Raw genomic sequence first — 18,148 nt, 5'->3', positions numbered from 1 at the left:
CTGTTATTATGCTTAAACCTTCTTTCCTCCAGACGTAGAGGATGCCCCCTTGTCCCTGTCACCGGTCTATGATTAAAAAGATCATCAGAAAGGTCTTTGTACTGTCCCCTCATATATTTATACATTAACATAAGATCACCCCTTAGCCTTCGTTTTTCCAAACTAAATAGCCCCAAGTGTAATAACCTATCTTGGTATTGCAGACCCCCCAGTCCTCTAATAACCTTGGTCGCTCTTCTCTGCACCCGCTCCAGTTCAGCTATGTCTTTCTTATACACCGGAGACCAGAACTGTGCACAGTATTCTAAGTGTGGTCGCACTAGTGACTTGTATAGAGGTAAAATTATGTTCTCCTCATGAGCATCTATGCCTCTTTTAATACATCCCATTATTTTATTTGCCTTTGTAGCAGCTGCCTGACACTGGCCACTGAATATGAGTCTGTCATCCACCCATACACCCAGGTCTTTTTCATTGACAGTTTTTGCCCAGAGTTTTAGAATTAAGCACATAGTTATACATCTTATAACTTCTACCCAAGTGCATGACCTTACATTTATCCCCATTAAAGCTCATTTGCCATTTATCAGCCCAAGCTTCTAGTTTACATAAATCATCCTGTAATATAAAATTGTCCTCCCCTGTATTGATTACCCTGCAGAGTTTAGTGTCATCTGCAAATATTGAAATTCTACTCTGAATGCCCCCTACAAGGTCATTAATAAATATGTTAAAAAGAAGAGGGCCCAATACTGACCCCTGTGGTACCCCACTGCTAACCACAACCCAGTCCGAGTGTGCTCCATTAATAACCACCCTTTGTTTCCTATCCCTAAGCCAGCTCTCAATCCACTTACACATATTTTCCCCTATCCCCATTATTCTCATTTTATGTAACAACCTTTTGTGTGGCACTGTATCAAAAGCTTTTGAAAAGTCCATATACACTACATCCACTGGGCTCCCTTGGTCCAGTCCGGAACTTACCTCTTCATAGAAGCTGATCAAATTAGTCTGACATGAACGGTCCCTAGTAAACCCGTGCTGATACTGGGTCAAATATATAAATATATATATTAGATAGATAGATAGATAGATAGATAGATAGATAGATAGATAGATAGAAGAAAAGCTGGCAATTCCTGTGCACGTACAGTAAAATCACACTGACAGATTAGAATAGAATACATAGAATAGAAATATACATACACATAGAATACATATAAATATATACATGTCAGTGACACACATATATATGTCTTTATATTTCACAGGAAGATAGATAGAAGAAAAGCCGGTAATTCATCTGCTGTCTTCTGAAAAATCACTGCAGGAGCCGACAGGATAGAAAAGATGGATTACATACAGTAAATACATACAGAATAGGTAGATATATAGATGTCAGTGACAAATACAATTAGTACAGTGGGTGTGAAAATTACTGGACATTTATTTAATTAATAAAAGATTATATTAGGAAAAAAAAGGGCAATTTTCACAACCAGCAGCAGGAAAGCAAACGACTGGGGGCAGATGTTTATAGCCTGGGAAGGGGTAATACCCATGGAGACTCCCAGTCTATTAATATCAGCTCATAACTGTATATTTTGCCTTTACTGACTATTAAAATGAGATTAAGATGCAGCCTCCCCGGCTGAAAACCACTGGTGAATGAGCTGCTGAGAGCAGAGCTTCACTGACTAGCGGTGACGTCACTGAAGCTGCGCTCTATCACAGCCTGACCTGCGCTGAACTCTGGAGTGAGGGAAAATGAACTGGCATTAGAGATGCGCCTTTTCTGGGGCGGCTGAGTGCAGATGTTTTTAGCTGGGGGGGTAATTTCCATGGCTTCTTCCTAGGCTATTAATATCAGCCCGCAGCTGTCTGCATAACCATTGCTGGTTATTAACTATGGGGGGACCCCATGTCATTTTTTGGGGGGTCCCACATTTTAATAGCCAGCAAATGCTAAGTATACAGCTGTGAGCTGATATTAATAGCCTGGGAAGCTCAATGGGCATTACCCCCTTCCCAGGCTATAAACATCTTCCCCCAGTCGTTTTTTTCCCTCTACTGGTTGCGAATATTGCACGGGAGCCCAGGCCCTTTTTTTCCCTAAAATAATCTTTTAGTAATTAAATACATGTCCAGTAATTTGCACACACACTATACTAATTGTATTTGTCACTGACATCTATATATCTACCTATTCTATATGTATTTACTGTATGTAATCCATCTATTCTATCCTGTCAGCTCCTGCAGTGATTTTACAGAAGCTGGCAGATGAATTACTGGATTTTGTTCTATCTTTCTGTGTAATGTAAATACACATATATATATATATATACACATATATATATATATATATATATATATATATATATATATGTGTGTGTGTGTGACCCTGACATATGTGTATGTATATATATATATATATATATATATATATATATACAGTACAGACCAAAAGTTTGGACACACCTCATATAAAGATTTTCCTGTATTTTCATGACTATGAAAATTGTAAATTCACACTGAAGGCATCAAATCTATGAATTACCACATGTGGAATTATATACAAAAAAGTGTGAAACAACTGAAATTATGTCTTATATTCTAGGTTCTTCAAAGTAGCCTTGGCATTCACTTATTAAACCTGACAGGGCACACCTGTGAAGTGAAAACCATTCTTGGTGACTACCTCTTGAAGCTCATCAAGAGAATGCCAAGAGTGTGCAAAGCAGTCATCAAAGCAAAAGGTGGCTACTTTGAAGAACCTAGAATATAAGACATAATTTCAGTTGTTTCACACTTTTTTGTTAAGTATATAATTCCACATGTGTTAGGCTACGTTCACATTTGCGGTCGGCGCCGCAGCGTCGCCGCATGCGTCATGCGCCCCTATATTTAACATGGGGGCGCATGGACATGCGTCGCACTTGCGTTTTGCGCCGCATGCGTCGCCCGCGTCCGGGCGCAGAGGACACAGCAAATTGCATTTTTGCTGCGTCTAAAATCAATGAAAAAAAGGACGCATGCGGCGCAAAACGCAGCGTTGTGCATGCGTTTTGCTGCGTTTTTGTTTGCGTTGTGCGTTGCGGCGCCGACGCTGCGGCGCACAACGCAAATGTGAACGTAGCCTTAATTCATAGTTTTGATGCCTTCAGTGTGAATTTACAATTTTCATAGTCATGAAAATACAGAAAAATCTTTAAATGAGAAGGTGTGTCCAAAATTTTGGTCTGTACTGTATATATTCTATGTGTATATATCTATTCTATCTATTCTATTGCAGCGCCCCAGAGTCCTGGTCGTTGCAGTACTGACGCTCCGCCGCTAAGGGGGGCTATGGTACGTCCGATGGCACTGAAGGAGTTCATCTGACCAGGTATCACAGACACCGATACATTTCACAGTCTGGCCTCCAGGGGGAGCTAAGGGTTCTATGTATTAGACCACTCCTCACAATCTGGTAAAACTGGGGGTTAGGCAGAAAGTTAGAGAGAAGCTGACTGGGTTGGAACCAGGCAACACCTTGTGGCAGAGGGTGTTGTAGGGAGAAGATTGAGATGGGTCCCTGCCAGGGGTGGGATCCTGACAGAGGCCTAGCAAACAGAGAGAACGTTACGGGACCGTGCCTGCACGATATAGCGGCGGTACCCCAAGAAAGGATAAGAAGCGAGGTTCATTGTGCTGAGTGAGAAACGAGATCAACGCAATAAGGAGAATACCAGTAGGAGTCGTGCTGTAAGATCGAGGCAACATCCTACTGAGGCGCATAACCGGTGGCCGGAACGCCGAGGAAGTATCAGGCTCCAAGCAATACTTCAAACCTACGGCAGGACAGTCAGCTATAGGCGGGCTGTCTCACACCAATCACCTATGAAGACATGGGGGGCATACTAGGAGAAGGGCGACTCTAGGGTCCAGGAAGAGCTCCGAGCCTACCCGTCATACGGGTGCGTCCTAGCCATATCATCTGGGGGACGAAGAAGAACATCATAATACAGTTGTGAGGGAACTTCAGAAACAGACACAACAGTTGTGGGGACTATCCCGTGAGCACAGCAGGGGAGGACTGCAACACACAAGCGCTAGAAGGAAGGCACAGATTTCCACCTGCAAAGGGAACTCTGGAGGTGCCATCGGACCGGCCGGACTTGCGCAGCCTGGTTAACCGTATTCCGGACTGAGGACCCTGAAGCCTTCAGTAAAAAGGTAAAGAGACTGCAACCTGGTGTCCTTGTTATTTACTACCACCACCATCCACACCTATTATTTGGGCGCCCCTCAGCAGGGTCACGGGCCGGGTCTAGCCACCGTGACAACCCCAGAACAGAGACTCAGAGGCCCGGTACCGGGTACCCCTCGGCCCTGCGGCAGTGGGGGCGCTGCACTATTCTAACCTGTACACCACACATGAATTACCGGCTTTTCAAAGGACACCGGTGTGTAAAAAACAGACAGCACTCGCATGGTGCAAGTGCTGTGCATTTGTTTCTCGCATCCATTGACTTTCACTGGCGAGTCTCGTCCGAGATACGCTGCAAATCGCAGCATGTTGCAACTTTTTTCTCAGTCCGATTTGAGCTGAGAAAAAAATCGCAGATGAGATGTAACTCATTGAATAACATTGGTCAGAGTGCAGTCCGATTTCTTTATTGGATTGCACTCGTCCGTTTTCCTCACATATGGGTACGTACCCTTAGACTACTTATTCCTGGCTGCAGAATGGGTTAACTGAGAATCCATCAGTGAGCTCCTTGTGATGGTCCAATGCCAGTGTTTGCAACTTTTTATTTTTATTTTTTTCCGTCTGATTTATAATCACAGATCACATCAAAGTTGAATGTGCAGGGAAATAAGAAAAACTCGTAAAAGCCAGAAGGTGCAACATTTTTAATGAAATCCAATGACAAAGAAGGTTTTTAGACATGCATTAATAAGTTTAAAAAAAGACGTGTTTATTTACCAAAGGTGGACAATCCCTATGATAGTAAATGTAAATGTTTGCTGCTATTACCGTACGTGATAATCATTTTCACTGATAGCTGCTGAAGATACCAGGACTCCCATTATGACATATGTACACAATGTCATTGCGTAAACCACCCGAAGAATAATCATGTCACTTCTTGAACCGCTTAAGGGTTTCCAATCTCTGATGTGGGTAAAAGAAGTGACATATGACGGACCATGTACACAGCAATGTCTCTCTCACATTGCTGTGCATTAGGTTTATTTTATTGGACGCTTTTGCGGCACCCTTTCAGGGGCATCCTGGGCATAATCGGCCTGAAAAAGACGCTGTGCACGAATGCTAATAAGGGTGAATGATCTAAAAACATCGGACTGCACTCTGGTGCCATCTGAGTGCAGTCCAGATTACATGGACTGACAGAATGTAGAAGATGGAGACATTTATTTTCTATCTTCTCCTCTTCCGAGAAAATCAGATCACACTCTGAGCAGAGTACGATTAGCATAATTGGCCCGATTATCTCGAATGAGGGAAAATACTTTCGTGTGACTCTAAATATCACCATTAATTCCAAAACTTTTTTTAAAACTTTATTTAAAAGTAATTATTCACTTTTTGTTATAAGGGATATTAAAAATAATTTGATCCCAGGCTATCGTATGTTGCATTTTTTCCTAAATATGAGCTTCAATCTACAATGGAACCTGGGAACAAGTAGTATCTCCCTCTATAGCGCCACCACAGGCGGAAATGAAGCATTACACAGTCGCCATTAAAATCAATGACCGATGCTCCTTGTAACTACTCTAAGCTGATAATGTCCTGATCAGGCTCATTTGGATGTTTTGGGTTGTCATTATGATATAAAAAGAGAAAACACAGTGGTTTGGCAATAAATGGCTTCGCCCAACCACTAACCATGAGTGGAGAAAAAGTCTTGGTGTTATCATTCATATTCTCTGAAAAAAGGACAAGAAAGCCAAAATTCTGCCGGGGTATGTAAACTTTTGAGCACAACTGTGTGTCATTTTAGTTAATGTCTATGGAACGGTCATCTCATTAGCCAATGGCCTGATGGACTAAAACCAGTAAAAGGTTTATTTATGTAAATAAAGGAGCTCCATACATGTGTATTACTTAGAAGTGGATAGTCTTGTGTATCCCTAATTGGAAAGGGGATGGGGTCCTCTGCAAAAAGAACCTCTTTCATGATAATAAGTACGTAGGATCCCCTATATACAAAGGCTAAATTTTGGGGACACCCCTACAACTTTTCTTGCTGATAGGACACGATGGTGGACTAAATGTAGGGTAGAGTAGGAATATATAGAATGTATAATGGTACGAGTCTGCGGATGGATTACTGCAGGACATGAACTCTCCAGCCATAGAATGACAGACGGACAAAGCTGCTCCTGTGCTGAGAGATACAACATATGGATGATGTGGCGGAGCAGATTTCCCCCAGTCTCGGGGATGTCCCCACACGCTCCCTTTGTTTTTATACATTTTTTTGCTGCCAGTGAAACACAGAAATACATTGAAGAGTCAGAACAGACATTATTGTCATGCAGGGGTCCTTCTGAATTGTTTTCAAGGGGCTCTCTGTGACTACAAAAAGCTTAGGATGGCACCCCAGTTTTGACTGCGGAGTGCAGGAAAATTCTTGATTTGTATAATGCTATACTGAATCTATTTACTTTGGGCACCGCGGCCCCTACATTGTGGTCCCCAGAATATATATCTCACCGATCAAACAGTTCCTGGAGAATCCCAATAACCATCCACTTTATAACATGTAAGCATAACCAAAGGGGCCATGGACGGCTACTTCCAAGATTCCTCAGCTCCTCCTCAAAACAAGTTAGCAACTCGAGGAAATCAAGTCGTTGAGCGCACATTTTTATGTATAAGGAGCTATCAGAAAGGTTAGGAAATAAGAATGTTCCAGTGATAAAAAGGTAGGTACAAAACTTCATTTAAAAAAATTGTGCCTGACGTATCACAGAGGTTAGAGCAGACCGACGCGTTTCGGGGTTCAAGCCATGACTAAGACTCGAATGCCGAAACGCGACAATCTGCCTTAGCCTCTGTGATATGTAAGTGACAATTCTGTAAATCACTGCAATAAAAGTGACGTTTTGAACTCACCTTTTTATCGGTAGAGCATTCCTACTTTTCTCATTTTGTATTTGCCTCGACCCATACCAGGGTGGCTCCGTGCGAGGACTACATTCCCAGCCAGGTGCAGAGCAATGAAAGTGGTACACTGACTCTTTCTTTCTCATAAAACTTTAGCGCCACTTAGGTTGGTCACACCTGAATGGGTGCTGCGATTAGTTGAGCGCTTCTGCCCCTTTGTTTCCTCAAACGGTTGGAGCTTGGGTGGATAGGCCTCCTCAAGTCATTGATGTGAAGGGGCAGAAGTGATGAGCGCATTCAGCTGTGATCAACTTTGTTATACTGACCACTTCAGTTCAATGATCGGAGGGATTCTCGGCACCTGGACCACCACTGATCAAAACTTTTGACTTGAAAATCTAAATAAATACATGAATTCAACGAAAGTCATTTTCACGTACTGTGACTCCTACTTATATCTTGACGGCTGTGGCGTGCTTCACGGTAGTGTCGCGTTTTTAATGTTATTTTCATAGTAGGTCGCCCATTCATATTAAACATTACGCAAATAGCACAGATGCATAGTTATTAGCGCAATGTGCTGACCATCAAGGTAGTGAATGCTGCGTCTGTATCTCCACCCGAGGTAGATAGAATGATGGATGAAAGCCTCAGGTGGTGGCCAAGATGATCGGTGACATGGACACCTTGCTAATCAGCTCCTGATATTCCTATTACATGCTCAGAAATATTATAATGCTAAGTTGTTCCTTCAGCCAGTTATTTTGCTGTGTAATGAAATCACATACACTGTGTTCCAAATTATTATGCAAATAATATTTCCTCATATTTTCTCTAAATTACCTATCTGAATTGCAGTCATTGTTATTTTCCAGTCATCTACTATTCTAGTATAATTGCAATGTTTTGGAACAAACTGCCTATGAAAACAGTATCTTTTTAAAAAAAATAAACACTCAAAATGCATGGTCCAAATTATTATGCACAGCAGAGTTTTCAACCTTTTTTTTTTATTTTGAACAAAAAATGGTCAATTGTGAAGTTATAAGCATTATCCGCTTATTACAAAATGAAATCAAACAGTTTTCAAGTGAAAACTTTATTCTAGGTGATGTTACATTTGCACATAGGACCCCTTGTTGGAAAGAAGCTTCTGAACTCTCTCGTCCATGGAATCTGTCAGTTTTTGGATGGTTTCTGCTTCAATTGTTTTGCATGTGGACAGAATCCCCTCCCAGAGCTATTGCTTAGACGTGAACTGCCTCCCGCCATCATAGACACTCCTTTTGATGATGCTCCAGAGGTTCTCAATGGGGTTGAGGCCAGGGGAAGATGGTGGCCACACCATAAGTTTGTCCTCTTTTATGCCCATAGCAGCCAGAGATGCAGATGTGTTTTTTTTTGCAGCATGAGACGGTGCATTATCATGCATGACAATGATCTTGCTGCGGAAAGCACGGTTCTTCCTCTTGAACCATGGCAGGAAGTGTTGTTTTAGAAACTCCACATAGATTATGGAGTTGACAATCTCTCTCCCCATGATTCCAGCCCCAAACATTACTCCACCTCCTCCTTGCTGGCGCCTTAGCTGTGTTTTCATGGGATGTCCATCCTCCTCTCCATCCATCTGGACCATCGAGCGTTGCACGGCACTCATCGGTGAACAAAACAGTTTGGACGTCAGTCTTCATGTATCGTTTGGCCCACTGGAGCCGTTTCTGCTTGTTGCAGTGGATAGAGGTGGTTGACAGGATGGCTTACGCACAGCTGCAAACCTCTGGAGGACCCTGCATCTTGTTGTTCTGGGGACATTGGAGGCACCAGCAGCTTCAAAAACGTGTCTGCTGCTATGACCAGGCATTTTTGCAGCTGCTCTTTTAACCTTACGCAATTGCCTGTTGGAAAGAGTCCTCAATTTTTCCTTATCAGCACGCACACGTGTGTGCTGGGAATCAGCTACATACTTCTTGATTGTGCGATGATCACGATGAAGTGTCTTGGCAATGTTGATTGTAGTCATGCCTTGACCTAAATACTCCACAATTTGTTGCTTCTCAGCAGCCGACACATCCTTTTTCTTTCCCATTTTGGCAAAAAATGTAGGCTGCTTAATAATGTGGAACAGCCTTCTTAAGTAGTCTTGCCTTTATTTGGACACACCTGCCAAACTAATGTGCACAGGTATCTGCAATTGCTTTCAGTGATATAAAGAGCCCTGACACACATCACCATCAATGAGTTTAAATGACAAACAAAAAAATTCTAACCTTATCACTCCTAAACTCTATGTGCATAATAATTTGGAACACAGTGTAAATGACCATCCCCCTGAAGAAGACTAATAGTGCGAAACCCATATTTGAGCTATTTTTTGGCATACTGCTTTATTATTCGCAATCTGTCACTTGCTCAAAAAAAATGAGTTAGCTACACTGCAAAAATCTATGAGCTCTCCAGATTCTGGCGATATTTCCATTTTTTTGTTCCATTGTTCCAGTGTGGAGACATTCATATCTTTTGCTTTTGGAGCGCACTATTTGAAATCTCTGCTTTGCAGTCCAACTTGGCATTTCCTCCAAGTCTTCTGTGTGAGAGCACGCTTTCATCTGTTCAAGACACTGCCAATCACTGCTTGGCAATATCTGATACTGATAGCTGTGATTGGCAGCATCTTAAAGGGATATTATAATATTTCCCTGCAAGAGAAGATTGAAGAAAGACCTAGTTGCACTACAACCAGAGATTTCACATAGTGTGCTCCGGAGGAAACAAATATAAAGATATTTGCAATGGAGTAACATCCTGCAAAACATAAAACAGCGGAAGAATCAGAGGAACTCAAGAATTTTAACACGATATTTACAGTAACTCATTTTTTTCTCATGCACAATCATAGAGGCAGTGGTTACCGCACAGAGTAGAATCTTTAAGGCTATAAAAAGTTATGGACCCACTCAGAGGTTCGCCGTGCCATGGTAGTGGGCTTCTTACAGCCTGATCAAAATATTAAGCTAAGAACCTCATTTTCAGTGTTCAAATTTTTGATCAATGTATGATTTTTGGATATGCGGTCCATGTCTTTTTTTACAGTGCTGGTCAATTTCTTTGAGCAATCGACATATTGGGAAGCATGGTGGCTCAGTGGTTAGCACTGCAGCCTTGCAGCGCTGGGCTCCTGAATTCAAATCCCACCAAGGACAACATCTGCAAGGAGTTTGTATGTTCTCCCCATGTTTGCGTGGGTTTCCTCTCACAATCCAAAGACATAAAGGTGCGTCTCACAAAATTAGAATATCATCAAAAAGTAAATTTATTTTAGTTCTTCAATACGAAAAGTGAAACTCATATATTATATAGAGTCATTACACACAGAGTGATCTATTTCAAGTGTTTTTTTCTGTTAATGTCGATGATTATGGCTTACAGCCAATGAACACCCAAAAGTTATTATCTCAGTAAATTAGAATACTTTATAACACCAGCTTGAAAAATGATTTTAACTCCTTAATACCATATGACGTACTATCCCGTCGAGGTGACCTAGGACTTAATTCCCAGTGACGGGATAGTACGTCATATGCAATCGGCCGCGCTCATGGGGGGAGCGCGGTCGATCGCGGCCGGGTGTCAGCTGACTATCGCAGCTGACATCCGGCACTATGTGCCAGGAGTGGTCACGGACCGCCCCAGCACATTAACCCCCGGCACACTGCGATCAAACATGATTGCAGCATTCCAGGGGCATAGGGAAGCATCGTGCAGGGAGGGGGCTCCCTGCGTGCTTCCCTGAGACCCTCGGTACAAGGCGATGTGCTCACCTTGTACCGAGCGTCTCCTCCCTGCAGGCCCCGGATCCAAAATGGCCGCGGGGCTACTTCCGGGTCCTGCATGGAGGTGGCTTACAAGCGCCTGCTCAGAGCAGGCACCTGTAAGCCTGGAGCCCTGCTTGTCAGTGCTGTGCAAAGTGTCAGATCAGCGATCTAACCCTATAGTGTGATGTCCCCCCCTGGGGCAACGTTATAAAGTAAAAAAAAAAATATTAAGATGTGTAAAAAAAAAATTCCTAAATAAAAAAAAAATATTGTTCTCATAAATACATTTCTTTATCTAAATAATAAAAAAATTAATAAAAGTACACATATTTAGTATCGCCGCGTCTGTAACAACCCCACCTATAAAACTGTCCCTCTAGTTAACCCCTTCAGTGAACGCCGTAAAAAAAAAACAAACGAGGCAAAAAACAAGGCTTTATTATCATACCGCCGAACAAAAAGTGGAATAATACACGATCAAAAAGACGGATATAAATAACCATGGTACCACTGAAAGCGTCATCTTGTCCCGCAAATAACGAGCCGCCATACAGCATCATCAGGGAAAAAATTAAAAAATTTACAGTCCTCAGAATAAAACAATGCAAAAATAATTATTTTTTCTATAAAATAGTTTTTATCGTATAAAAGCGCCAAAACATAAAAAAATGATATAAATGAGATATCACTGTAATCGTACTGACCCGAAGAATAAAACTGCTTTATCCATTTTACCAAACGTGGAACGGTATAAATGCCCACCCCAAAAGAAATTCATGAACAGCTGGTTTTTGGTGATTCTGCCTCACAAAAATCGGAATAAAAAGTGATAAAAAAATGTCACGTGTCCGAAAATGATACCAATAAAAATGTCAACTCGTCCTGCAAAAAACAAGACCTCACATGACTCTGTGGACCAAAATATGGAAAAATTATAGCTCTCAAAATGTGGAGACGCAAAAACTATTTTTTGCAATAAAAAGCGTCTTTCAGTGTGTGACGGCTGCCAATCATAAAAATCCGCTAAAAAACTCGCTATAAAAGTAAATCAAACCCCCCTTCATCACCCCCTTAGTTAGAGAAAAATGGTTGGGATTAGGGTTAGGGGTGTGTTGGAGATAGGTGTGTGGTTGGGATTAGGGGTGTGTTTGGGTTAAGGTTTCAGTTATAATTGGGGGGTTTCCACTGTTTCGGCACATCAGGGGCTCTCCAAACGGGACATGGCGTCTGATCTCAATTCCAGCCAATTCTGCGTTGAAAAAGTAAAACAGCGCTCCTTCCCTTCCGAGCTCTCCGGTGCGCCCAAACAGGGGTTTACCCCAACATATGGGGTATCAGCGTACTCAGGACAAATTGGACAACAACATTTGGGGTCCAATTTCTCTTGTTACTCTTGGTAAAATAAAAATTTGGGGGGCTAAAAAACATTTTTGTGGGAAAAAATGTTTTTTTATTTTCACGGCTCTGCGTTATAAACTGTAGTGAAACACTTGGGGGTTCAAAGTTCTCACAACACATCTAGATAAGTTCCTCTGGGGGTCTAGTTTCCAATATGGGGTCACTTGGGGGTTTCTACTGTTTAGGTACATTAGGGGCTCTGCAAACGCAATGTGACTCCTGCAGACCAATCCATTTAAGTCTGCATTCCAAACAGCGCTCCTTCCCTTCCGAGCTCTGCCATGCGCCCAAATGGTGGTTCCCCCCACATATGGGATATCAGAGTACTCAGGACAAATTGGACAACAACTTTTGGGGTCAAATTTCTCCTGTTACCCTTGGGAAAATACAAAACTGGGGGCTAAAAAATAATTTTTGTGAAAAAAAAAAAAATATATATTAAATATATTTTCATGGCTCTGCGTTATAAACTGTAGTGAAACACTTGGGGGTTCAAAGCTCTCACAACACATCTAGATAAGTTCCTTATGGGGTCTACTTTCCAAAATGGAGTCACTTGTGGGGGGTTTCAATGTTTAGGCACATCAGTGGCTCTCCAAACACAACATGGCGTCCCATCTCAATTCCAGTCAATTTTGCATTGAAAAGTCAAATCGCGCTCCTTCCCTTCCGAGCTCTGCCATGCGCCCAAACAGTGGTTTACCCCCACATATGGGGTATCAGTGTACTCAGGACAAATTGTACAACAACTTTTGGGGTCCATTTTTTCCTGTTACCCTTGGTAAAATAAAACAAATTGGAGCTGAATTAAATTTTTTGTGAAAAAAAGTTAAATGTTCATTTTTTTTTAAACATTCCAAAAATTCCTGTGAAACACCTGAAGAGTTAATAAACTTCATGAAAGCGGTTTTGAGCACCTTGAGGGGTGCAGTTTTTAGAATGGTGTCACACTTGGTTATTTTCTATCATATAGACCCCTCAAAATTACTTCAAATGTGATGTGGTCCCTAAAAAAAATGGTGTTGTAAAAATGAGAAATTGCTGGTCAACTTTTAACTTGGTCTTGATAAAACACAGTGGACCTACACCAGCAGATGACATGGCTCCCCAAACCATCACTGATTGTGGAGACTTCACACTAGACCTCCAGCAGCTTGGATTGTGGCCTCTTCACTCTTCCTCCAGACTCTGGGACCTTGATTTCCAAATTAAATGGAAAATTTACTTTCTTCTGAAAACAACACCTTGGACCACTGACAACAGTCCAGTTCTTTTTCTCCTTGGCCCAGGTAAGACGTTTCTGGTGTTGTCTATTGGTCATGAGTGGCCTGACACAAGGAATGCGACACTTGTACCCATGTCCTGGATACGTCTGTGTGTGTGGTGGCTCTTGAAGCAATGAGTCCAGCAGCAGTCCACTCCTTGTCAATCTCTCCCAAATTTCTGAATGGCCTTTTCTTAATCCTTTCAAGGCTGCGGTTATCCCGGTTGCTTGTGCACCTTTTTCTACCACACTCTTTCCTTCCACTCAACTTTCCATTAATATGCTTGGGTACAGCACTCTGTGAACAGCCAGCTTCTTTAGCAATGACCTTTTGTGGCATACCCTCCTTGTGGAGTGTGTCAATGACTGCCTTCTGGACATCTGTCAAGTCAGCGGTCTTCCCCATGATTGTGGAGCTACTGAAACAGACTGAGGGACCTTTTTAAACACTTAGGAAGCCTTTGCAGGTGTTTTTTGTTAATTATTCTAATTTACTGAGGTAATGACTTTTGGGTTGTCATTGGCTGTAAGCCATAATTATCAACATTAACAGAAATAAACACATGAAATAGATCACTCTGTCTTTAATGACTCTACATAATATATATGTTTCACGTATTGAAGAGCTGATATAAATTAACTTTTGGATGATATTCTAATTTTGTGAGAAGCACCTGTACTGATCTGGAATCTAGACTGTGAGCCCCCATGGGGACAGTGATGACAATATCTGTAAAGCGCTGCGGAATATGATAGTGCTATATAAACAAAGCAAAATAATTATCTAGGTGATCTCTACATAAACCATTGCATACTCTTAATTACATTTTGGTGATTTTTTAACCCATCACTTGTTTCCAATTTAGTTATAGTATCACGCTACAATATTTTACACTTACAAAGATCATCCCAGAATAAATTATAAGGTTTATTATTTTTATAGATCTGGTCAACATTGTCTAATATGTATGTCCAGCTGAAGTAATAGCCGAATACATTTTTGGCCCAATGTTTTTTGGTGGGATGTTTCCTAGTCAATGCACAAACTAAGAACCTGTATTCTCCTGTCTGTATCCTCAAGCTGCATACAATATGGTGTTTTATTATTCCGCAGCACTTTACAGACATCATCGCTGTCCCCAATGGGGCTCACAATCTACATTCCCTATCAGTATGTCTTTGGATTGCGGGAGGAAACAGGAGAACCCAGAGGAAACCCACGTAAACATGGGGAGAACATACAAACTCCTTGCATATGTTGTCCTTGGTGGAATTTTAACCCAGGGCGTAAAACAGCAGTGCTAACCACTGAGCCACCGTGCTGCCCAAATGTCCCAGTTCTTGCATTGCTGCTTCCAGAGCTTGTCCTCATCACAGACAATTCCTTCAATATGGAAGCTGCTGCGCCGATCAGCTGATCCTATAACTGTACACAGCTAAAGATTCCCCCTGCAGCGGCCTCTGCAGGTGAAATGTGGTAGCACATGGATCGCCCAAACCCTCTGCTTAGTGGTTGGCTCATAAAAGTGGGTCCCTAGTATGTGTATATGGAGAGCATGATCAGTGTTAGAGATGGGAGAACTTGAACAGAAATGTTCGGCATTCATGCCAGACAGTGACTGTTTGGGCCTGAACGCCGAACACGGACTTTCTGCTGAAGTTCAGAGAACTGTTTGGGCAAGTCCGTGGTGGCGCGAGGAGAGAGAGATTTTTTTTTTCTTTACTAACTTGCTCGGGTATCTCTACTTTCAATGGGGTTCAGGTTCTAGTGGAAGTTCGGGTACTGTCCTGGTAACCAAACTTTCTAAAAAGTTCAGGTCAGTTACCAGAACGGGAACCAGAACTTCCACCGGTCCGCTCCTGCCTAATCAGTATATACATTGGTGATTAACTCAAGGCTACAATGTCAGCACCAAATCCAGAGTAAATTGTGTAAACTCAGTATTAGGGCCCACTGAGAAAACACTGCTTAATCTTTTAAGGTCTATACACAAACAAGGTAAACATAATAAAACATAAAGAAGTCACGAAAAAGAAATCATGAAGGCGGAAAGAACAAATAAACCCTGCAGACATGGGTAAGTGTTGCTTGTGGCAATCAGCAAAGAAGACGTCATTTCGTATGGTGGTAGGATTATACGGTCATTATTATTATTATTATTATTATTATAATAACATGATAGCCTCTTCTTTTTTTAGTTTAAAAAAGCAATGCTACAGTGCATCAGCAAATAACTAATGTGCGCAATGAATGCATTCCAATACAATGCATGTATATATATATATATATATATACTCCATGGCAAAGTGCTGTACATCATGTACTCAGCCTCTCCTTCCTATCTACTGATAAGATGTAGCAGACTGAGTTTGTCGTTTGGCACGACTCATCATACTACAGTGTCATAAGAATACATTCTAGCAATTAAAGGCAAAAGACAATTAAAGGCAAAACATTAACCCTTCTATATCAATACCATTATATCGGGATGTGCAGTTTTACATAACACAGCATATATTGTGCAAATACAAAAATATCAAAACCAATGGTGCAACATGCGTATAGTACAACCCGTAAGAAAGCGTTTACAATGCATCGCAACCTCGGTCCAGCAAGATATCGTTTGCAATACACAAATCACTAATGTAGGGTGAATTCAGCTGCATATGGGAGGAACGACTGCAAAGCACCAAAATACACCAGGCCTTCTACACATTGCAACACTTCATTCCAGGATTTCTCCTCCAAGATCCGAAATGGAAATGAAAATCAGCGTGCACGTATATAGGATTACAGAAAAGAGACCGACCTTATAGCAGATCCCTGGATCCCTGCACAATTCATCCCTAAAAGCAGCAGGTCCTGCAGTCATGTCATCATCCACACACTGAAGTCAATGCATTTCCATAATGTGCAGGGAGAGGATGAAGGCAAGAAAAAAAAAAATCTACATGTAGCAAATGGAGGAAAGCTGCTCACCATAAATACACACCCACAAAGTGAAGCATGGAGGATGCTGAGGATGGATTTCACAGGGAAGATGCTGTTTCCCGGTGATGCACCGAGACTTGTGCTCCCTCCTGGGAGAATGAGCTCACTGCCAGCATTCACCAACCTCCTATCAGCCTTTGCAGTGTCATTGCAGCTAGCATTTCAGTGCAAGAACGTCATCAAGCGAACACTTCGAAAACTGCAAAGCCTTCCTCATCGCAGCCAGAAGAGAAAATGCCCCCAGGAAAGATGCCCAGCGAGCCCACCCGTGCCACATACTGACGGAGACGTCCGCCTCTCCATGGAAATGGAATTACCCTGATGTCCCTTCTGCCACGTAGGATAATATTAACCTCTCCGATTCCACCGCAGGATAGCAAGATAATGGAAAAATAGCAATACTGTACGATTTCTACCAAGATCTGAATATCAAAGAAACTGCGGTTGTGAAATGACCGGAGATGAGAAGAAAAGTGGCGAAGAAATTACCATTCACAAGGTTTATAGAGACCGAAACGCCAATTATACGGGGGTGCTAGAAAGTCAATTGATTATTGGAGACCTTTCTCGGTTCCTAATGGAAATGGATCAAAACCGCTGGAAATCACGATTAGGTCCTCGGATAGGTTTGCAGGGTCAGGGTTCTGCTGAAATTTCTGATAATTACTTTTTTTTCTATAGGGGTAAATAAATGTCATTACCTAATTCTGGAAGGAAAGAAAGTAGTCATTAAAAATAAATCTTAATTAATAAAAAAATATTGTATTTTTTAGATCTGGTTATTTGCTTTCGCTAATGCTTTTCATTACAAGGGTTTTCTAACAATTCGGCCGGATGCATTCAGACATCAGTGATTTTTCTGATATGCAAAAAAAAAAAACGGTCCGAGTTTCTTCAGTGCTTTTAATCAGGATTTTATCACGGTCCATGTGTCTGTTTTTATAGTCAAAAGTTGCTCAGAGGTTTTTTTTTTTCTCAAACTGATGGACGTTTCTCCCATCAAAGAGTCAATGAAAAATAGACAGCACATGGATGGCAATCGAGTGTTGTCCGATTTTTCACAAACCCATACACTTTCATTGAAGAGTTTGATTGGAGACTTGGATCAAAATCTTAGACATTTACTGAATAACTCTGTATTTTGTTTCACTTGTTTTTTTGATAACAAGCCTAAGTAAAGCTGACACCTGTGGGCTGTCTGCTTATCTTGGCTGGTCATCAAAAATAGAGGGGGCCCCCATGCTGTTTTCTTTATTTTAAAAAATAATGTTAAAAAAACGGGTGGATTCGGTTGCTGTCACTGACTGCAAGTAACTCTATTGAGCCTTGCACTGAGAACGTTCTGAGAATGAGGTTCAATGGCGTTACTCGCGGTCATTCGCTGGCTCAAGAGTAGAAATTTCTGTGCCTGCCGCTGAGGGCAAGTAACCCTGTTGAGTTTCGATCTGAGAACGTTCTCAGAGCGAGGCTCTTGGTCAGCGGCAGGCAGGAGTGTAAGAATTTTGGTGCATGCCGCTGACCGCGAGTGAACTGTGAAGTATCACTCTGAGATCTTC

The 18,148-nt window shown here is 41.8% G+C and overlaps 1 protein-coding gene across 9 annotated transcripts in view; it reads right to left on the bottom strand.

Annotated features, from left to right (window-relative positions):
* Nucleotides 1-17,202, bottom strand: part of JAKMIP3 (Janus kinase and microtubule interacting protein 3) — a 177,625-nt gene extending 160,423 nt beyond the window's left edge. For 7 of the 9 annotated variants that reach the window (XR_013214447.1, XR_013214450.1, XR_013214451.1 and 4 more), the window contains exon 1: nucleotides 16,411-16,570. The gene's annotated coding sequence lies outside the window, so the exon portion shown is untranslated. The other 2 variants (XR_013214449.1, XR_013214448.1) reach the window with 2 other exon arrangements.
* Nucleotides 17,203-18,148: the final 946 nt, after the last annotated feature.

The sequence above is a fragment of the Ranitomeya variabilis genome, chromosome 4, assembly GCF_051348905.1.
Source record: "Ranitomeya variabilis isolate aRanVar5 chromosome 4, aRanVar5.hap1, whole genome shotgun sequence".
Lineage (NCBI taxonomy): Eukaryota > Metazoa > Chordata > Amphibia > Anura > Dendrobatidae > Ranitomeya > Ranitomeya variabilis.
The sequence above is the reverse complement of the archived record's forward strand: the minus strand, read 5'-3'. Positions and strand labels throughout refer to the sequence as shown.